The sequence below is a fragment of the Mytilus californianus genome, unplaced genomic scaffold (genome assembly GCF_021869535.1).
Source record: "Mytilus californianus isolate M0D057914Y unplaced genomic scaffold, xbMytCali1.0.p SCAF_5, whole genome shotgun sequence".
NCBI lineage: Eukaryota > Metazoa > Mollusca > Bivalvia > Mytilida > Mytilidae > Mytilus > Mytilus californianus.
Window position 1 is genome coordinate 64292741 of NW_026262701.1, and position 22261 is coordinate 64315001.

The window sequence follows — 22261 nt, forward strand, 5'->3', positions numbered from 1 at the left end:
TATATCTATATGTGTTTTCAAAGAAAATGTGGAAAAAATAAAAAATCTGTAAAAATTGTTAAAGTCCATGAATTATTTTGGTATTGCTTTGATTAATTTGTAGATATGTTTTTTTTATGTCAACAGTTTCTCTCTCTCTCTCTCTCTCTCTCTCTCTCTCTTATAGTTTTCATGAGTGTGGTCTAAATTAAAATCGGTAGATTTTTTTTAATTATTTGCCAAAATGAAGTTTATTCTTTTTTGAAAAACATAATAAAAAGTTTGGGCCACAGAGCAATTTGCAAGCTACAGGTTATGCAGTATTGTCAGATTTTGTATAAACTATACATGGAAAACTCAATGTTAGAAAATAAAAATAAAAATATAAAAATTGGGATTACGAGACTCGTTTTCTGTCTACAAAACAAAATAGATGAAGTCCCTACACATTCCATCATTAGAGACGAAATATGCCAAAGGGATTTCAAACTCATAAGTCGGAAACAGACTGACAATACCATGGCAAAAAATTAAAAAAATAAAAAACGACAAAAAATAATGTTATCCGAGTTATCTCCCCTATATGGAAAAGTTAAAAAACATATGCAAAAAACGTTCTGTATTCAAAAACAAATAGTCGTTTTAATCAGATAAATCTCATAATTTTTTAATTTTTCAAGATGAAAAGTACTACATATGAATGACATTCCTCTCTCAAAATGTGTATATTTTTTTTAGATCTAGACCGATTGTGTTGAGCCATATGAGAATCTGAGGGAGCTACCATGTGATTTTTATGGGGGGTGGGTGGGTGGGACAGGATGAAAAATTTTGTCCTGCTTTTTTTAGTTGTAATCTCTGTCCTGCCTTTTTATTTTTCACTCTATTCGGTCCTGAATTTTTTTTTATTAGTTTATTCTGACTTTTTTTTTTACACAAATTGTCATCCTGCTTTTTTTTTGCCAAGTTTCTCATCCTGCCTATTTTTTTACCCAAAACTCCTGTCCTGCCTTTTTTTCAAATTTCATCCTAGCCCCCCAATAAAAATCAAATGGTAGCTCCCTAAGATGGCGGAAGAAGCCCGATCTACCATAAGGGCAATATATCTAATGAGGAAGAAATTTGCAATTTCGATCACGTCGAGTTACTTGTAGATCTCCTTTTGTTGAAGAGGGTTTCTGTTTTCATTTATCTATCTATTATACTGTTCAGGGGGAGGGGAGAATCGAAAAAAAAAATACACAAAAATGGTTAAAAGAAGGCGAAAGATACAAAAGGGATAGTAAAACTCTTAACCAAACTGACAATGTCATGACAAAAACTCAGCCGAAATAAACGATAGAAAAAAGATCAAAAGCCAAACAACAGTATATTAAGCGCAACATATAGAAAACCAAAAACTGAGCAACACGAAACCCTAAAAAAAGGATCATCTCAGGTGCTCCAGAAGGGTAAGCAGATCCTGTTTCATATGTGGCACCCGTCACATGGCGATTTTGCAAATAAAGAAGGAATGTGTTATAATTTTCGAGGAACTCCCAAAAAACATGAATTACAGGGTGTCAAATCGATGAACGTGCTTAAAATAGGCTCCTTTTCATTAAAAAGAATGGATGAAAATGTATTTGTATTTAGTGTACAGTGGCAAATATTACATGCATATAAGGACGAGAATATGTAAGTGTGATATGAATATGAATAAACCCTGCTTTGTTACAAGACAAACTTTACTTGCCTAGTCGAATTTTAACGAACTAGTCGACAAACTGTCTCTGACATTCTATGGAAATCGTAATCGCATCGCTTTTGATTAAGTCCTGATTCTTTTGTTTTATTTCGTGGAAATAATATATAAAGAATATGAATAAATTCTGCTTTGTTACAAGACAAACTTTACTTGCCTAGTCGAATTTTCAACGAACTAGTCGACAACACACAACATAGATAAATATTTTCTTAAATATTGTTCATAAAAAAGAGTCTGGTTTTAATCATAAAAAAAATCCAAACAAAACATGTAAAATATACGGCAAAACTGTATTCAAGTGTAATACATAGCGATGGGTAATTCTTTTGCTTTATGAATTTATGGAAAACTTTCTTTGTATATCATTTTGCCTCCGAACTTGCAAATGAAGAAGAAAAAATCCTGGGGATTTGTCCCTCATTCTTTTCCATAGAATTGCAGTTTCAATTCACATAATTCTGTAATGTTTTACGCATCGTTATTGTCTTTCAATTTAACATAAAACGATCTAATATTTGTACTATTTCGAAGTCAACACCAAAAATCTTCAATTCTGCACAAGTATATGTCATCCTATCATTGTTTTATTTTGACTTTACGTTCTGTTTTTATAACTTAACATTTTACTGTTTCAAGTCAAGACTAAACTACTTCAAATTTACATCGTGTAGTTTCAAGTCAACACATTGTATGATAAGCCTCTCGTGACGTCATAATGATATAACATTGTCAGCTATCTTAGCTCAACAACACGTACTTTCAACTGTACGTCGTGTAGTTTTGAATGAGCATATTGTATGGCAAGTCTATCGTGATATTATTATGATATACCATCGTTCTATCATAGCTCAACATCACATACTTTCAACTGTACGTTGTGTAGTTTTAAATGAGCATATTGTATGGTAAGCCTATCGTGACATTCAAATGATATAACAACATGCTATCTTAGCTTAGCATCACCTAGTTTCAACTGAAAATCATGTAGTTTTAAATGAGCATATCGTGTGGTAAGCCTATCGTGACATTCTAATTATATAACAACGTGCTATCTTAGCTTAACATCACATACTTTCAGCTGTACGTGGTGTAATTTTAAATGAGCAAATTGTATAATAAGCCTATCGTGACATTATGATGATATAACATCGTGCTGTCTTAGCTGAACAACACGTACTTTCAACTGTACGTCGTGTAGTTTTAAATGAGCATATTGTATGGCAAGCCTATCGTGATATTATTATGATATAAGATATTGCTATCACAGCTCAACATCAAGTACTTTCAACTGTACGTCGTGTAGTTTTAAACGAGCATATCGTGTGGTTAGCCTATCATGACATTCTAATGATATAACAACATGCTATCTTAGCTTAACATCACCTAGTTTCAGCTGAAAATCATGTAGTTTTAAACATGTACAAGAATTACGGACATTTCAAGGCGAGATAACTCGTGTTACTTTTCTATTCTGGTTCCCATCTTGTTCTCATCGTCTGGTGACCAGTAGATAAGAATAGATAACTCCCCTAAACGAACACCACGCCAATAGATGTCACTTTGACGTTATGCCTATAGGGTAATTTATGATATTAGCTGTTATACGATAATTCCGAACGCAGTTGGATTTAAGAAAGAAACCCTGAATGATGAAGAAATTGCCGATAGGAAAGAAATAATTAAAAAAAGAAAAGTTTTGCATGCCCTATGATGTAGAGAGAATGTTTTCTGTTAACGATGATTCAAAAGAGATACGTTTACATGTTATTATATTTCCTATATTTATAATATATGTATATCTCTTGATCAATACTTTTTTAATTTTTTTTTCTTAATCTAGTAAATTTTCTTATTGTATGAAATTTGTAACCCTGTTTTTACTACACACGACCTTTTCGGAAGCTTTAAGATAGTCCAAATAATTTATCATCGGTGTTTCTGATTTTAACAAGTTCAATAAAAGCCGCAGGCAAACTGATCTATCCTTGTAAATTTCTTTTTAATTGGGTTAGATGAAAATCCAATATACAAATCCTTTCAACATCAAGCAGGCTTGAGTATTATCTAGATTATGTTTTATATAAAAAAAAAATAGCATTTAACTCATCAACGTGATTCTGGAAAAGGATAGACAATTTATGAATATGACGAATACATAATCTTTCAATCAGTTTAATTGAAGTGTGGAGCTGGCATGTCAGTTATTGCTGTAGTAGTCCTTTAGTTAATTTATCATGTATCATTGCCATTTTGATTAGTGTCTTAAAAGACTTTTGTTATCTATTCTGACATCGGACTCGGACTTCTTTTAAACTGAGTTTTACTGTGCTTATTGCTGTGTTTTGTTTATTCTACATAGGCTAGAGGTATAGAGGGAGGGTTGAAATCTCATAAACATATAAATAAAAGCTACAGAAGGCAATATCATAAATATGACAAGATGTACATTTTTTTACTGTCAATGTTAGATTTTATTTGATATGGGTAGGTGACATTGACATTGTATAAGCCAGATGTATACTCCATGCTGAATTTTATTTGATCTATGTAACACGTAAACTCATTAACACCTGTGGATTAAATTGTAATATTTTCCTGTCCTCTAGGAACATAAAACTTACATAATTCACTACCCTTAATTAGACATAGATATCAGTAAATAAAACCGCAGACTTTCTCCTTAAAATTTAGTGGTTTGTACATATATTGAAGGTGTGCATGTGGTCAGGGTTTAATATTTGCTCTTTTGGGAGATAGTTGAAGTTATTTTAAAATAACACTTTGCATCTGCGGGGGCATCATTTGTTTCTCCCAGACACAATTAAATCTCAGATAAAGTTCTACATTATCTTTGTTATGATACAGTTACTTCAGAGTGAAGTGCGGGGCATCACTTTGTCTAGTTAATTTTATAATTATTTTTTTGTTGTAATTAATCTTATTTGAAAATATTCGTTCATATTTCAGCCGTATCTCAATTTTTTTTTTTTACTTTATAAAATTAGTTTATATGTGTTACCCTATATTCTTATGTGTAGAATACTCTTAAACATTTAAACATAAAAATAGAGGGCAAAATACATAAATTATTATTGTTAAATCGCATTGATAAGAGTTTGAACACTTAAGACAAGGTAAAAAAGTTGATGTGAAAAGACTATTTTCAAATTATAAATTTACTGCAAAAAATAAAAAAAGGGGGTCTCCCAACAATCTCTTTAGCATGGACTACTATATTTTCAATATAATACTTCAATGATAAGATTAAATAGTAACATATGGTATTGAATAGTGATACCGCACCGGGGACGCTTAAACAATATACTATGTAAATATTGACACATTCGTGTTTATATGTTAGCTAAGATCGATAATTATGGAGCTTTTCTTAAAAAGGACCTCGATGTTTTCCGTCATTTGTATTATTAAACGACATTTTATGAATATACTAAACAAGGATTTGTATAGTACTATACAAATCCTTGTACTAAACAATAAGATTAATGTATGAAGGAGAACATAAAGATAGCATATCCTAACAATGATTTTGATGCTATGATATCTTACTGTATACATTCAAAATACTTGCATTTACTTCTCTGATCATTTCTTATAATGATAAGAATAATATTCCCTATACCTTTTCATTATACAAAACTTGTATAAAATTTTGTATGTTTTGAATAACATTAAAAATTGCACGTTGTCATCTTTTCTATTTCAATTTACTTAGTAGTTTTTCAGCTTTCGTAGACATTTTTTTTCAATAATACAATCATGCAATTGTGTATTCAAATATTTGATAATAATAGTATAATTACTCAAATCAAAATAAGATTAATTAGACAGAGCCTTTAAAAAAAACGAAAAAAACTCCAACACTTTTGCATATTTTTCTTCAAGATGTCAACAAAACCACACTACTTTTAAAATTTTGATGTTTAAAGAACTCTTTGGTATAATAGAAATTAATATATTGTTTAAAACCTAACTAGATATTTAAAATGATGGATGTAATTAGAAAAGAAGTTCACATCATAAAAATGAGAATTCAACTAAATAACAAGACCAATTTGTCTTTGAATACGGTCAATCTTAGTTGAATGAATATACATCGTATTCATAAATAATGAAGTTTCACTTTCAAATGCTTAGGGACAACAGTAAACATTATTTTAAAATGACGATTCTTATACCATTTGATAGGAAAATTATATGCCAATACTGTATAATTTGTTAATTTGATTTACAATAAAAAATGAATTTAATATGTATACCTCGTAATTAAACATATCTCAACCAAAAGAGAACCCGACGTTCAACATGATAGGGACACCAGTAAATATCAAGATAAAGTGGATTTTATTACACCATTTCAAAGCTAAAAAATTGGTGAGATCTCTATAATTTATTAATTTTATATGAGATTTATAAAATAGACATAGTATTCATTTATTTAGCTAGTGGTCATAATTCCCCATAGACAATAACGTTAAAAAAATTTCAATGATTACGGTTCTCTGTGTGGTAGCTGATAAAGCTATCCAGCTGAGCTGTCCGCAATTCTTGTGTATGTGAGCATATCGTGTGGTAAGCCTATCGTGACATTCTTATGATATAACAACGTTCTATCTTAGCTTAACATCACGTACTTTCAGTTGTACGTGGTGTAATTTTAAATGAGCAAATTGTATAATAAGCCTATTGTGACATTATAATGATATAACATCGTGCTATCGTAGCTTAACATTACAAAATTTCAACTGTACGTCATGTAGTTTCAAGTGAGCATCTTAGCTTAACACGTTGTATCGTGTTGTTTTAAGTCAACAAATTGTATGGTAAGCCTTTCGTTTCAATATAGTGGTGTAGCATCATGTTATCTTAACTTAACATCATGTACTTTCAACTGTGCATCATGGTGTTTTAAATCAACAGATTGCATGATAGACCTATCGTAATATCACAATGATATAACATCGTACTATCTCAGCTCAACATTTATTAATAACAAGTCAGCACCATACATTTTAGCTATTCATTTTATTTGTTATCATAGCTATCGAAGTGGACGACTGAGCAGTATCCATCTGCAAGCTAACATCATGCAACGTCAACTTCACATCATGTACTTTAAACCCAACGTTACGTGTGTTTGGCATATCATCACAACATCGTGACTTATCATTATTCTATCACGACTAAAGCACTTGTCATTGCAAGTCAACATTGCGCAAATTCAACTTAGCATATTGTAATTTAGAGTTAGCATTTTGATGACTCAATTCAACATCACGCTGTCTTAACTTTACATTTTAAGCTTCAGCATAACGTTTTGTAAATCTCTAATATATGACAGCTGAGGCTTTCCATAATTTAGAATGTTCGAATAGTGTTCTTTGATTGACATAAATTTGAATGATTTTCACGTGCTGACATTTGTAAAATTTACAAAAATCTGTGCCTCGTGATTTCGCAGAGATCGAATAAAATTTCCCGCCATTACAGTGCATTTCTTTATTGATAGAATTTACTTTAAAGATAAAAAACATAAAGAAAATATTTTATATAAAGTGATCTTCTATCATCTTTTTATTTCAAAACTTTCTATATTTTCTGCGAGTGCAAGAGAGTATATTTGATATAAAAACATGAACAAATCGATCTTTTCCAGATTCAAAACTGTCGAGGGACGCTAAAATCGTACCACGTGACCTACAAAAATTTGCACACAGCACCTAAGGCTGTTCATTTAAGTTCAAGTTCGAAATTAAGTTCAAGGTCAAAAGTAAATTTGACGTTCTAGATTTTGACCTTTGCAATTATTTAGCATTTTTATTTATTGTCATTAAAAAATTCACAATATCCCCAAAAAAATAGTTAGTAGATTTGGAAAACTAAGTCCTTATTTTTGAATAAAGTAACATTCATTTTGTTCCAAATCAAAATTGTGTAGAAAACACTCTCTGTGATTTATGTAAAACAACTCTCAGTAAATTTTTAAACATTTTATCAGTATGGAGAGACAGAGACATATATACACAGTATATACCTGAACAGTTGGGGCAAGTATGGACACAACATTCAAGCTTGATACAGCTCTGAATTTAGATTGTGATTAAATATTTGACACAGCATAGGTTTCTGACACAGAAAGAATGTGATCTAAGAACTTCAATTTTTTTAATTTACCTATTATGGTCAAATGTCCAAAATCAAAATACATGGTTAGATTCAGCATATCAAAGAACCCAATATATTCAATTTTTGTTGAAATCAAACCAAGTTTAATTTTGGACCCCAACTTGGACAAACTTGAAAACTGGGCCAAAAATCAAAAATCTCAACACATGTTTAGATTCAGCATATCAAAGTACCTCAAAAATTCAATTTTTGTTAAAATCAAACTAAGTTTAATTTTGGACCCTTTGGACCTTAATGTAGACCAATTTAAAAAAACGGGACCCAAAATTAAAAATCTAAAAACACGGTTAGATTTGGCATATCAAAGAACCCCAATAATTCAATTTTTGATGAAATCAAACAAAGTTTAATTTTGGACCCTTTTGACCTCAATATGAACCAATTTGATAGCGGGCCCACAAATAAAAAATCTAAATACATGTTTAGATTCAGCATATCAAAGAACCCCATATATTCAATTTTTGTTGAAATCAAACAAAGTTTAATTTTGGACCCCAACTTGGACCAACTTGAAAACTGGGCCCATAATCAAAAATCTAAACACATGTTTAGATTCAGCATATCAAAGAACCCCAAGAATTCAATTTTTGTTAAAATCAAACTAAGTTTAATTTTGGACCCTTTGGACCTTAATGTAGACCAATTTAAAAAACGGGACCCAAAATTAAAAATCTAAATTCACGGTTAGATTTGGCATATCAAAGAACCCCAATAATTCAATTTTTGATGAAATCAAACAAAGTTTAATTTTGGACCCTTTTGACCTCAATATGAACCAATTTGATAGCGGGGTCCACAAATAAAAAATCTAAATACATGGTTAGATTCAGCATATCAAAGAACCCCATATATTCAATTTTTGTTGAAATCAAACAAAGTTTAATTTTGGACCCCAATTTGGACCAACTTGAAAACTGGGCCAAAAATCAAAAATCTAAATACATGTTTAGATTCAGCATATCAAAGAACCCCATATATTCAATTTTTGTTAAAATCAAACAAAGTTTAATTTTGGACCCTTTGGACCTTAATGTAGACCAATTTGAAAACTGGACCCAAAATTAAAAATCTAAATACACGGTTAGATTCGGCATAACAAATAAATAAATGTGGTCAAAGATTTTACAAATCTAATGCGCCATACTGGTCTTCCTTTATAAATATGCATTTCTTTAAACATAATTTAAAAGCAGTGTAAGGGAAGTAACCAAAACGTTGTATTTGGATTACCTCCCTTTCACTGTTTTAAATTATCTTAATTGTTCATTAACCATTACTTTATACATAATTTAAAAGCAGTGTAAGGGAGATAATTTCAATGATGTATTTGATTTATCTCCCTTACACTGCTTTAAATTATGTTTTGTACTAAAGTATTTGTCCATTAATGAGGACAACCTTGTTTTTCCCCCTTTTTTGCCCCTAATTCTTAAACGGTTTGAGCAATAACCCCCCAAAGCAAATCCTAACCATCCCTTTGTGGTATGGAAACTTGTAGTATAATTTCAGAGAGATCCATACACCGTTCCACAGTTATTGTCTGGAAACTAGAAAATGCTTATTTTTGGCCCCTAATTCCTTAACTGTTGGTACCATAACCCCCAAAATCAATCCCCACCTTCATTTTATGGTATTGAACCTTATGGTAAAATTTCATAGAGATCCATTCACTTAAACTAAAGTTAGAGTGCGAAAACTAATGCGTCTTCGGACGACGACGACGACGACGCCAACGTCATACCAATATACGACCACAACAATTTTTTTGCGGTCGTATAAAAATTATGTACATGTATACTTTGTAAACGTAAAGAAGACAAATGAAGTTGAACACAAGATATTTATTTGCATTTTTATCCGTATAGTCTCTGCACAACTGCCACTTCTGTTTCAAATTCAATAGATTGAATGCGGAGTCTTGTATTTATTCTTAGTTCAATGATGTCACCATCACTTGCACAAAAATCGCATACACATGTACATCAAGTTTGGCATATGAACTATGATATTTGAACTACAATAATGTGGTGTTTTCACAGTCAGGATAAGCACATGTCATTTTCTCTCTTACAAAACCATTTTTTAGTATCACATTGATAGTAGTACATGTAATAGGTCCACTACATGACTGTGCAGTAACATTTGAAAAAAGTCATCACTAATAGTTGTTCCTGTCTGCCAGGGAATCTTTTTTTCAATCAGAAAGGCTAGGGAGTCCTACATTCAGCACATGTATGATATTACATCTCTTGTATGCTGCACTGTTAGGTTAATTTGATCAACATCTTTGTTCTTTTATAACATGCAGGATCCTGTTAAAAAAAAAATGCTGTCAGATACTGAATGTAAATATACATGTATATAAACTTGTAAATGTCATCAAAGTGGTGGAAATAATGAAAAAAACAATTTATATACACAAAACCGGTATGTCTTGGGAAAGTAATTCCTGTGATCAATGGTGATGGGTACATTTGTTCTTTAAAGATGGACAATTTTATAAACTGTAGCCATGGACAGGTGCCTGCCTTTATATTGAAGAGAATGAAAATGGCCGACAGCTTGAATGGTCATTTTTAATTGTAAATTGCATCAAAGCTGGTGAAAATATGAAAAAAACAACTGTTATATACAAATCCAGTATGTCATAAGAAAGTAATTCATGTGCTGGGAATAATTATTCTCTAAAGATGGAAAAGTTTATTGACTGTAGACATGGACAGGGGCCTGTCTTTATATTGAAGAGAATGAAAATGGCCGACAGCTTGAATGGTCATTTTTAATTGTAAATTGCATCAAAGCTGGTGAAAATATGGAAAAAAACAACTGTTATACACAAATCCAGTATGTCATAAGAAAGTAATTCATGTGCTGGGAATAATTATTCTCTAAAGATGGAAAAGTTTATTGACTGTAGACATGGACAGGGGCCTGTCTTTATATTGAAGAGAATGAAAATGGCCGACAGCTTGAATGGTCATTTTTAATTGTAAATTGCATCAAAGTGGGTAAAAATATGGAAAAAACAACTGTTATACACAAATCCAGTATGTCATAAGAAAGTAATTCAAGTGCTGGGAATATTTTTTCTCTAAAGATGGAAAAGTTTATTGACTGTAGACATGGACAGGGGCCTGTCTTTATATTTTAAAAATTGAACGTGGCCGACAACGAGAATACTGAATTTTAATTGTAAATTGCATCAAAGTGGGTGATTTAATGAAAAATTCAACATATTTACACAAAACCAGTATGTCTTGGGAAAAGTTATTCATCTCATAAATGGTTTTATTCCTTTTCGAATGAAAAGGTTTTAATAAAAAATACGTCCGTGTAAACAATTTTCATAACGTCCATGTCGGCCAAGCTTTGCCCTTATTATTGACCACAATAAAACGTTAATCGTCACAATATTTTAACTAACAATTACTACAAACTGAATAAAACATGGTAAATAATTTACGAAATTGAAATATATACTTACATTATGCTGTTTTGAAAAGCTTGATGTAAAATAAAAATCGAAGCGGTGGTGAACTTGTCATGATCAGATGCAAAATGGCGATCTCGTTAAAGTCTCGTGTGATGCGTGTTTTTAATTGGATTTCGCTGACCACTGTTACAGTTGCCAATCTCTGTGTATATATGTCTCTGGGAGAGATAATCAAATTTGGCTTATCATATATAGTCATTTTCAAAAAAGCTCAAATGCTTAATATAGATTTCGTTCATAATTTCTCACTTAAACTTTTGACATATATTTGAATTTTTTGGGAAAGTTGCGGATGTGGTATCACGATGTTTGTGTGTCTGTATCTGTGTGTGTGTGTGTGTGTGTGGGGGGGGGGGGGTTACAAAGCATACATGCACATGTCTTTAGGGAATCAAGGCGAGCAAATAATCTGCTTCATTTAAATTCTAACACTGTAATATACACAATCTTAAAAAAAATGTATGCTTTTACAAGTAGCAGGATCATTGCTGCTGGAGATTCGGGGATGCGGACAACAACTTAAAATATTTTATTCCAGACCCACACTTACAGAATGACTACAGATGGGAAAGTGTAACAAATTTAATACCCCTAATTAATGTACATAAAATCAGAAACATATATCCCCACGTAGGAAGCAGAACAAATCGCCCCACTGGCAAATTGCCCCACACCTAATCGCCCCACTTTTTCACCAACTCGCCCCACTTTTAAAAAAATCGCCCCAAACTGGTTTACCAACTCGCCCCACTTTTTAAAAAATCGCCCCACTTGTGAAAAGGGTTAAATCCCGTTTATATTACTCCTGCCAACTCGCCCCACTTAATGAAAAACGGTAAAATCTAGATGAATATATAATTTTTATGTCTGCCAACTCGCCCCACTTAATGAAAACTAATCTACACAGAATAACAGCGCAAGCAAGCCCGCACTAACCAAGCCATCCTATTCAACATGTGGGAGCAGTATATCAAGTTGCAGGCAGCATATCTACAACCAGACTCTTACGCCAGTGTGGTCGTGTCAACGGTCGAGTCGTGGAAGCAGACAGCTACTGATCTTTCTAATGACAATGTATTCATGTATTCATGTTCTTGTTTCTAGTGCTGACATTTCATCTAGTACTTCTTTTTAATATGTTATCATGCCAGTGCTTGTCATAATTGATTTAATGTATGTTTTTTTAAATGTTATTGTTATGCATACTTACGTAGATGTGCAAACCTATCATCTGAGAATAAAATTATGTTATTGTAAACACACATGATTCTTGACTTATCTAATAAAACATTGAATATATACCAGGAAAAAAACGTCACATAAATGCTGATGCTACTTTCTTTCTGTTTTATTTCAACCAAAAGAAAAGAACAAAAAAAAAAGATGCATTTCTAACGTTTTCATAAGTGGGGCGAATTGGAAGACCTTCACTCATTTGCTGGCATGACTCAATATTAGGATTTTCCTATTTTTCATAAGTGGGGCGAGTTGGCATAACTCAATTCATCAGGATTTTTCTATTTTTCACAAGTGGGGCGAGTTGACATTCACGTCACCGAAATACTGATACTCACTTCTTACTGCTTTATTTAAACAAAAAGAAAAGAATTACAAAATATGTTTATCTAAGGTTTTCATAGGTATTGATTTTATTTATTAGTGGCAGGAACATATACAACGGGATAGCATCTTTTTCCATAAGTGTGGCGAGTTGGCATTACTAAATTCATCCTGGTTTATCTATTTGTCATGAGTGGGGCGAGTTGGCAGACATTGTTTCAGCGGGATTTTAACCCTTTTCATAAGTGGGGCAAGTTATCCAACCTATTTTCAATGGGATTTTACCCTTTTCATAAGTGGGGCGAGTTGGTAAACAAAGAGTGGGGCGATTTTTTAGGAAGTGGGGCGAGTTGGTGAAAAAGTGGGGCGATTAGGTGTGGGGCGATTTGCCAGTGGGGCGATTTGTCATGGATTCCCCCACGTATATATGTCTCTGATAAAATTAAATGTAAACAATAGACATAATTTTTAATGAGCTACAGAATTAAGAAAAGAATTAACAATCGCAAGATAAGTTTGTGGCAGATGCCCTATCTTTAAGTTTTGAAAAGTCCTTTATATTGGTATATAATATTTTTATACGTTTCAAAACAAATTAAAAAAAAACATTTACAAATATGAATAAATGTCTTTTATTAACGAATTATAAATACTAAAATCTATTAAATTTTACCAATTTTTTAATGATTAAAAATGCAATCAAATTACTATTTGTAAAAGTGAAATAATGAACCTATTAAAGGGAGACAATTAACTTATCAATTTGCAGGGCTTGTTTGAATTGGAACAAAGTAAAAAGGAACATTACCCTTGCATACCAATGGCACATCAAAAGAACTAATTAACACTGCATTCAAGCTCCAACTGCTATATGAAGTTTCAAAATTATCAATATAACCAACTCGTTTATTTATAAACTGGTGACTGCTCACCCACAATATAGTATATTTGTTTGAAATTTGTTCAAACCTTCTCAGAAAAATGCACGAACTACTTGCTGTTTATAGCTCATAATTAACATGTTTACAAATTACTTTACGATATATTCTTTTAAACATTATTTGCCTACAACTGTCTAAGAAACAATACAAATCGTATGCTTGCATCAACTTACCCAATTAAAGCCTGAACATTTTGACATTTTTTTTTATCTGTGCCGGTTTTTTAATTTTATGACAGTTTCCGGTTAAGATTTGACTAAGTACCCATATCCCGATATCGTCAGGTAGAATCGCTATATTACTTCATATCTATAAATGATAAAGCCATGGAATATTTTGTTAAATTTTGAAAGACATATGCCATTGACAAAGTCAGCCGGAAGTGACCTTGTGTATCAGTTATTGCGCTGTATAATCTCACTCTGTTTGACCTTTCACTTTTCTTTCATTTTCAAAACCGACAGAAGATATATACAAACCATGTATTTTTGGACCTTCAATTGTTCTATGAACAATTAGTTTTAATTTTTTAATTTTTCTCTTCTTCTGTCACTTTTCTTTTCTTGCAGAGTTTTTTTGGTTCGCTACATATTGATTACATATTTGGTTTATGCCATCGAACAATTATTCTGCTGTATATTCTCACTCTGTTTGACCGCACACTATTCTTTGTAAGAGTTATCTCCTCAAACACATTGACAAAGACATATGACATTGACAAAGTCAGCCGGAAGTGACATTGTGTACGTCGGAAATAGCCATTTGTTGCACTAATTTCATTCAAAAGTACTTTGAAACTTTGAGACTTTGAAACTTTTTATTTCACTAAAGGCCTCACATGAGACATGATAGTACAAACAATACAATATAACAAATATAATGTATGAACAAAATTAAACATATGTACATGTACAGAATTATCCAGGAAGGTAAATATCACGTAAACATTCACTTAAATATTGACATTACAATTTTACAGAATTTAGACAAGCCAACAAGAGTGAATTTATCATTACTATTCATAAATTCATAGAAAGTATCAACATTTTTAACTTTACACAATATCTCTGCAGGTAAAAACTTTTGTCTCTCAACATTGAAAAAAGTACAGTTAAATATATAGTGAAATTCATCACCCAATTCTTCTTTATTACATAAATCACAAACTCTTTCTGACCTATCTATACTAAAAAATCTACCACATTCAATGGGTAATCTATGACTACCACATCTAAATTTACATAGGTTGTGTGTTAAATCAAAAGGTAATACAGTTAAATAATTTTCCATACCAAATTCAGCCTTATACATTCTGTAATTTAAACATTTAGATGAATTGAATATTTTAGTCTTCCAATCATTTACAAATAAATCATGGTAATACTGTTTCACACTTTTAGATAAATTACAATACTTTCCAACAAATTGATTATTCCAAGCATCAACATATCCACATTCAATTAAAATATCTTTTACATAATTAAACCATTTAGAATGATAAACATCACCACAGTCGAGTCTATACAACATTTCGTACAGTGTATATGAAATTTTCTCTTTTTTACCCGTTACAATACGTTCCCAAAAACCAATCATTCTTGCTTTAATGCGAACAGACATAGGTACTCTACCAAGTTCACCATATACGATGCAATTAGGTGTACATTTTTTAACTTTCATAATATATTTACCAAATTCTAAATGCAGAGATTCAACAATATCCTTTTTTCCATACCCCCAAACCTCAGCACCATATAACAGAATAGGTGCAACCATAGCATCAAACAATTGTAGTAAAATATCTATTGGTAAGCTCAATTTTCTTGCTTTACGCAATACAAAAAACATAGCTTTTCTGGCTTGTTGTACCAGTCTAGACTTGTTACTATGAAAAGTACCCCTTCTAGAAAATATGCCAAGATATTGGAATTCATCAATAACAGATAAACGTTCATTATTGTACATAAATGAGAATTTTCAGCCTGTCTACCCTTGGAAAATATAACAATATTAGTTTTGGCTGTATTTACTTGTTTCACAATATAAATACATTGCATTCAAGGCAGACTGCAATTCCGCAGCAGATTCAGCAAAAATGACAGTGTCGTTAGCACATAATAACAAATACAATTTGAAATAAACCTCAATATCATCGTTATCAAATAATAGATGTGACATGTTACAAACATCACTTAAACCACTATAAGCATGTGACATAAACTCAGTGAGATCATTGAGAAAAAGAGAAAATAAGAGAGGCGACAGGTTTTCACCCTGCCTTACCCCAATGTTTGATGCAAACAAATCTGAACAATTAGAACCATCTCTCACACATGACTTTGCATTTTTATACAAATTTTGTACCACAATCAACAATTTGCCATCTATACCATTGCGCAATAGCTTCTGCCATAACAAGACTCTGTTCACTGAATCAAAAGCACATAGAACCATATATTTTTGAAACCACTGTTGAGTAACCTATCGTGTGAAACCGGAAGTATCATTTTCCAAACTGGCAGAAGCAATTTATCTCCCTTTTTTCAAGAAAAAGTATATACAAATCATGTATTTTTGGACCTTCAATTGTTGTTTGAACAATTAGTTTTTTTTTTTCTTATTTTTCTCTTCTTCTGTCACTTTTCTTTTCTTGCAGAATTTTTTTGGTTCGCTACGTATTGATTACATATTTGGTTTATGCCATCGAACAGTTATTCTGCTGTATATTCTCACTCTGTTTGACCGCACACTATTCTTTGTAAGAGTTATCTCCCCAAACACATTGACAAAGGTCTATGACATTGACAAAGTCAGCCGGAAGTGACCTTGTGTTCGTCGGAAATAGCCACTTGTTGCACTAATTTCATTCAAAAGTACATTGAACCATATATTTTTGAAACCACTGTGGAGTAACCTATCGTGTGAAACCGGAAGTATCATTTTCCAAACCGGCAGAAGCAGTTTATCTCCCTTATTTCAAGGAAAAGTATATACAAACCATGTATTTTTGGACCTTCAATTGTTCTATGAATAATTATTATTTTTTTTTATATTTTTCCATTCTTCTGTCACTTTTCTTTTCTTGCAGTTTTTTTGGTTCGCAAAATATTGATAAGATATTTGGTTCATTAACGGTAATATATAGTAACAATAGAACATCATCAAATTGATAGTTGCGGTTTTTTTTTAAATTTTCAAAAAGAAATAACGTTGCGTCCAGTTGTATCCACCTGAAATAACGTTGTGTTGTGTTCAATAAAATAGGGAGATGGGGGAAAAAAACTATTTTATATGAAGAAAATTAAATAACAAATGATCCAAAAGAAGTATCAAATGTTTTTAATATTGAATTGTTTCCTACTGCTGCTGAGAAAATGTATGGCATTTATACTATGATGGTTTGATAAATTATTAGCACATGGCGTTTACCCACATTCAGTATCTTTGTTAAAATCATATCACTCCAACAGAAAACAGCAAATTAAAGTAAACAGTGTTTTGAGTAGCTGGGGTGTACCCCAAGGCTCTATATTGGGAACCGATTTATTTAATGTCTTCGTATAAGATATTTTTTTTATTTTGTTATAATTCTTATATGATTTTCATATTAGGGAATACGTTTATATGATTGGTCGAGAGGGCTTCCGGTAGAGGCTCTTGACGTCATTTCTTATAATTTAATTCTAAATTCCATTTTAAACCGGAGTAAACCATGAAAAAACGTTGATGACGTCACGGTCACATGACAAAATTATGTCTATGAGTTGATAAACAAAACAACGTCAGCCAATCAGAAGACGCGTTACATCCAAATTTAAATTATTTCTCGATAGACGACGTTGACCAAACTACTTTTTGTAACCAATGTAAACAAGATGGCGGCGACGTTAAAAATATTTATTTTTACTTTGCGTGCATCATTTAATTAACCCTTTCCCTTTCACACCGGTACAGCTTACCGGTGAAGCAAATTTTAAGATATTTTTTGGGCATTTTGTCTTGTTCCATCGTCATTTGCTGACGTACAGATATGGTTAAGGGCTCAAATCAATCCTCAGGATACCAGCAATATGATTGGATGTGCATCAAACTTCTATCATTATCAGTTCATAGTCAATTCGCCTCTTACTGACATGTATTTATTCTGTAAAAACCTTTTTTTTTCTTCGAATTTTAAAGAATATTTTCAAAAAGAAGTGCATAGAAAACTATCCTTTTTGGGGGAATTATGACTTTTTTCAATAACTGTGCAGTGAGTTTTTGAAGAATGGTATTAAAATAATAGTTCTAACTTGTACACTAGTTAAAAATGTAATTTCTAGTGTACCAGCGCAAACACAAACTTGAAATGCGCTAAAAATCCGTAGTCATTTCTTAAAGATTTTATCGTAAAAGAGATAAAAATCACTGAAATGTCCTGAATTTTTTTAGCAAAGTTGAAATAGATGTAACAAAACATGGTTTCGTAAGTGTTTGGGTGTGATAAAGTTGAAAACACTTTTGTTTAAATGAAGGAAAATGTATATGTCAATGGAAACAAGACAGATTAAGAACTGGATTCCTGCTATATTTGCGCAAAAAACCATGCATTTGGCCATTTGGCATCAAAAATATATTATCTGAACACATAATTTCTAATAGAAAACAAGCTGGGTGAGGATCTTCATATGTTTTTTTTTTCACGTCTTGAGTAGTAGACTTAAGTACTTAAATTTCAATATATTCCTAACGATGCCAGTGGTGCAGGGGAATGCTGAACAAACCCAAGGCGGAAAGATCGCGTGTTCGATTCTCACTGCCGGAGGTTGAAAAATTATTTCCTATATTAAATGTAACTTAACTTAACTTTACTTTCAATTTCAAAAAGAAAAACCAACGAAATACTTATGTTTGTTTTTAAAAGAATGTGTGTGCCAAATTGCCCCCCTCCCCCTTTTGCCCCCATTTACTTCCTCGGGTTCGGTCCAGGGTACGCCACATCAAGTTATCATTAGTAATTAAATGAATTTTCCCTTAGAAAAACAAAATTTAGGTTGCTGCTTGACTGAAATCGATTTAGACAAAAAACTAGTGTCCGAGTTTGAAATTGGACGAAAAGAGCGTCTGAAATCAGTTATTTTGAATGTTACGGACATCGAGATTTCAAGGCATATAGCACGCATTTCCTCTTTTAATACCAATATGATAACTTGTATGTCTTTAACAGACTTGGGGCATTGTGTTTCCACCAAAACCTTACCCTATTAGCGCAACAATATGTCTCTACACGACTTTTATCCCAAGGATTTCGTATTTTTTCACATTTTCTCCAGAAGTCACGTGACAGTTCGAAACATCCCACGTGACCAAAAAAGGACGAATTATCTTTAAACGTAATTTTCTGAAATATTTGATCAATTATCTTTCATATGAGCCCAACATGGCATGTGCATGACCATTGGTGCGAATGCAGTATTCAATTGAACTTTGATAGTGTCTTTTCGATAAGTAAAGGTCTAAAATGCCTGAAAGGGAAAGGGTTAAATAATAAACACAAAGCATTCATTTGAATGATAATAAGATATTTTTGCAGTTTATTTTTTATCAGATAGCAAATTTCATGGAGTACATTTTTTTGGCGGGCCAACTCAATGACATAAATATACAATTTACATGTGATAGAGCTAAGAGTGTGGACATTAAATTCCTTATCTCCAATTTTAAAGAATTATAAGGATTAAACGCCTTTTTAAAGGAATTTATTGGTGTATAAACTGGACCAAGTCCCTCACAAACATATCATATTGTGAGTGAATTGGTCGAGTTTATACACCAATAAATTCCTTTAAAAAGGCGTTTAATCCTATAATACATAGTACCTGATACAAGTATGCTGACGACAATACCCTGTCTTTCAGCTGTCCTGTAGCTGTCCTGATTATGACCGTCTCTTATCTACATTACAATCTGACGAATGCTTTTAAAATACGTCGAAATCATACACACCACAATTATAAGCAACCCTGATAAAAAAATCATAACAGATATAAAGCTATATAATATTTATATATATAGACTCGGTAAGTAATACTCTTTAAAACTAAATCTCATATTTTATTAATCGTTACCAATGTAGACATAACAATTAACAATTGTCAGACGTAACAGGCTATATGCATAATAACCTTTAGAGGCGGTTTTGCGCTTTTCAGGAGAATGTGAAATTCGCGATAATTTGCTGGAATGTTCTAGAGCATATTCAATTTATGATTTCTTTAGCGAATTTTTGCTGATTCAACGGCCGAACTGATTTGTTTTCCAAAAATGAATACTTTTCACCATGATCAGATTTCAGAAAATGTTAATTGATCAAAATTTATGGTCTTTTTTAACATACGGCAATATGTTATTTCGTTTTGATAAACGATGCTTATTGAAGAATATAGATAGATTATTTCAAAATCCGCTTTTTAAAACATTCACACCACAAATAATAAAATGCTCCGCTGGTCGCAGCTTAATACGACCGCAGTGGTCGAACCCTGAACAGTTGGGGCAAGTATGGACACTAAATTCAAGCTTGATACAGCTCTGAATTTGGATTGTGATTAAATAGTTGACAGCATTTTTTCTGACACAGAATAAATGTGGTCTAAGAACTTACAAATTTGAAATTGGACATTTACCTTTTATGGTCCAATATCCAAAATCTAACTGATACATGGTTAGAATCAGCATATCACAGAACCCCATAGAATTCAATTTTTGATGAAATCAAACAAAGTTTAATTTTAGACCTTTGGACCTCAATGTGGACCAATTTGATAACGGGGCCTAAATCCAAAATCTAAATACACGCTTAGATTCAGCATATCAAAGAACCCCAAGAATTCAAGACTTTGAATTAAACTACATTAAAATTGGTCAAGAAATAAGCAATTTATACAAAGTATTAGAAAAGCAATGATTTTGACCCCTTTTTCCTAAACGGTTAGGGCCATAACCCCAAAAATCAATCCCAACCTTCTTTTTTTGGTATGGAACCTTGTGGTACAATTTCATAGAAATCCATAGACTTATTCTTAAGTTATTGTCTGAAAACCAGAAAATCCTAGTTTTTTGGCCCCTAATTCCAAAACAGTTTGGGCCTAACCCCAAAAATCAATCCCAACTTCTCTTTTTGGTAAGGAACCTTGTGGTACAGTTTCATAGAGACCCATAGAATTATACTCAAGTTATTGTCCGGAAACCAGAAAATCTTCGTTTTTAGCCCCTTTAAGGCACCTACTTCCTAAACGGTTTGGGCCATAACCCCCAAAACCAATCACAACCTTTCTTTTGAGGTATGGAACCTTGTTATACAATTTCATAGAGATCCATAGACTTATACTCAAGTTATTGTCCGGAAAACAGAAAATCCTAGTTTTTTTTACCCCTTTGAGGCGTCTAATTCCTAAACGGGTTGGGCCATAACCCCCAAAATCAATCCCAACATTCCTTATGAGGTCTGAAACCTTGTGATACAATTTCATAGAGATACATACACTTATACTCAAGTTATTGTCCTGAAACAAGCAAAATGTTTGGTTTTGGTCCCTTTTGGTCCCTCATTCCTAAACAGTTAGGAAAATTAACCTGCAAAATCAATCCAAACCTTCCTTTTGTGGTATGGAGCCTTATGGTACAATTTCAAAAGAGATGATTTCAGCTTCCCAATTGTGAACTTTCCATTTCTATGTAGCAACATTCCAGCAGCGCCTGCATACGGAGTATATATCTCCCAATTGATACGATATTCCCGGGCTTGTGTTTCCTATCATGATTTCCATGATAGAGGATTGCTGCTCACAAGGAAGCTATTAAACCAAGAGTTCCAAATGGTGAAGTTGAAGTCATCCCTTCGTAAATTTTACGGACGCCATCACGAGTTGGTTGACCGTCATGGAATAACCGTTTCACAGATGATATCGGATATGTTCCTTATGTCGTAACTACAATACCTTTCCCTTTTCACGAATGTGACTTACCGAATTAGACTATTTACCGGATTTGTAATAACATAAGCAACTCGACGGGTGCCACATGTGGAGCAGGATCTGCTTACCCTTCCGGAGCACCTGAGATCACCCCCAGTTTTTGGTGGGGTTCGTGTTGCTTAGTCTTTAGTTTTCTATGTTGTGTCATCTGTACTATTATTTGTCTGTTTGTCTTTTTATTTTTGGCCATGACGTTGTCAGTTTGTTTTCGATCTATGAGTTTGACTGTCCCTCTGGTATCTTTCGTCCCTCTTTCATAGAGATTCATATACTTATTCCCAAGTTATTGTCTGGAAACCAAATGTCTACGGACCGTCGACGA

At 32.5% G+C, this 22261-nt stretch overlaps 1 protein-coding gene across 1 annotated transcript in view; it reads right to left on the reverse strand.

The window, feature by feature from the left end:
• Nucleotides 1-8927: 8927 nt before the first annotated feature.
• LOC127701233 (importin-4-like) overlaps nt 8928-22261 on the reverse strand; it is a 997117-nt gene continuing 983783 nt past the window's right edge. Inside the window, exon 33 of the mRNA XM_052205057.1 lies at nt 8928-9548. The gene's annotated coding sequence lies outside the window, so the exon portion shown is untranslated. The remainder of the gene's footprint in view (nt 9549-22261) is intronic.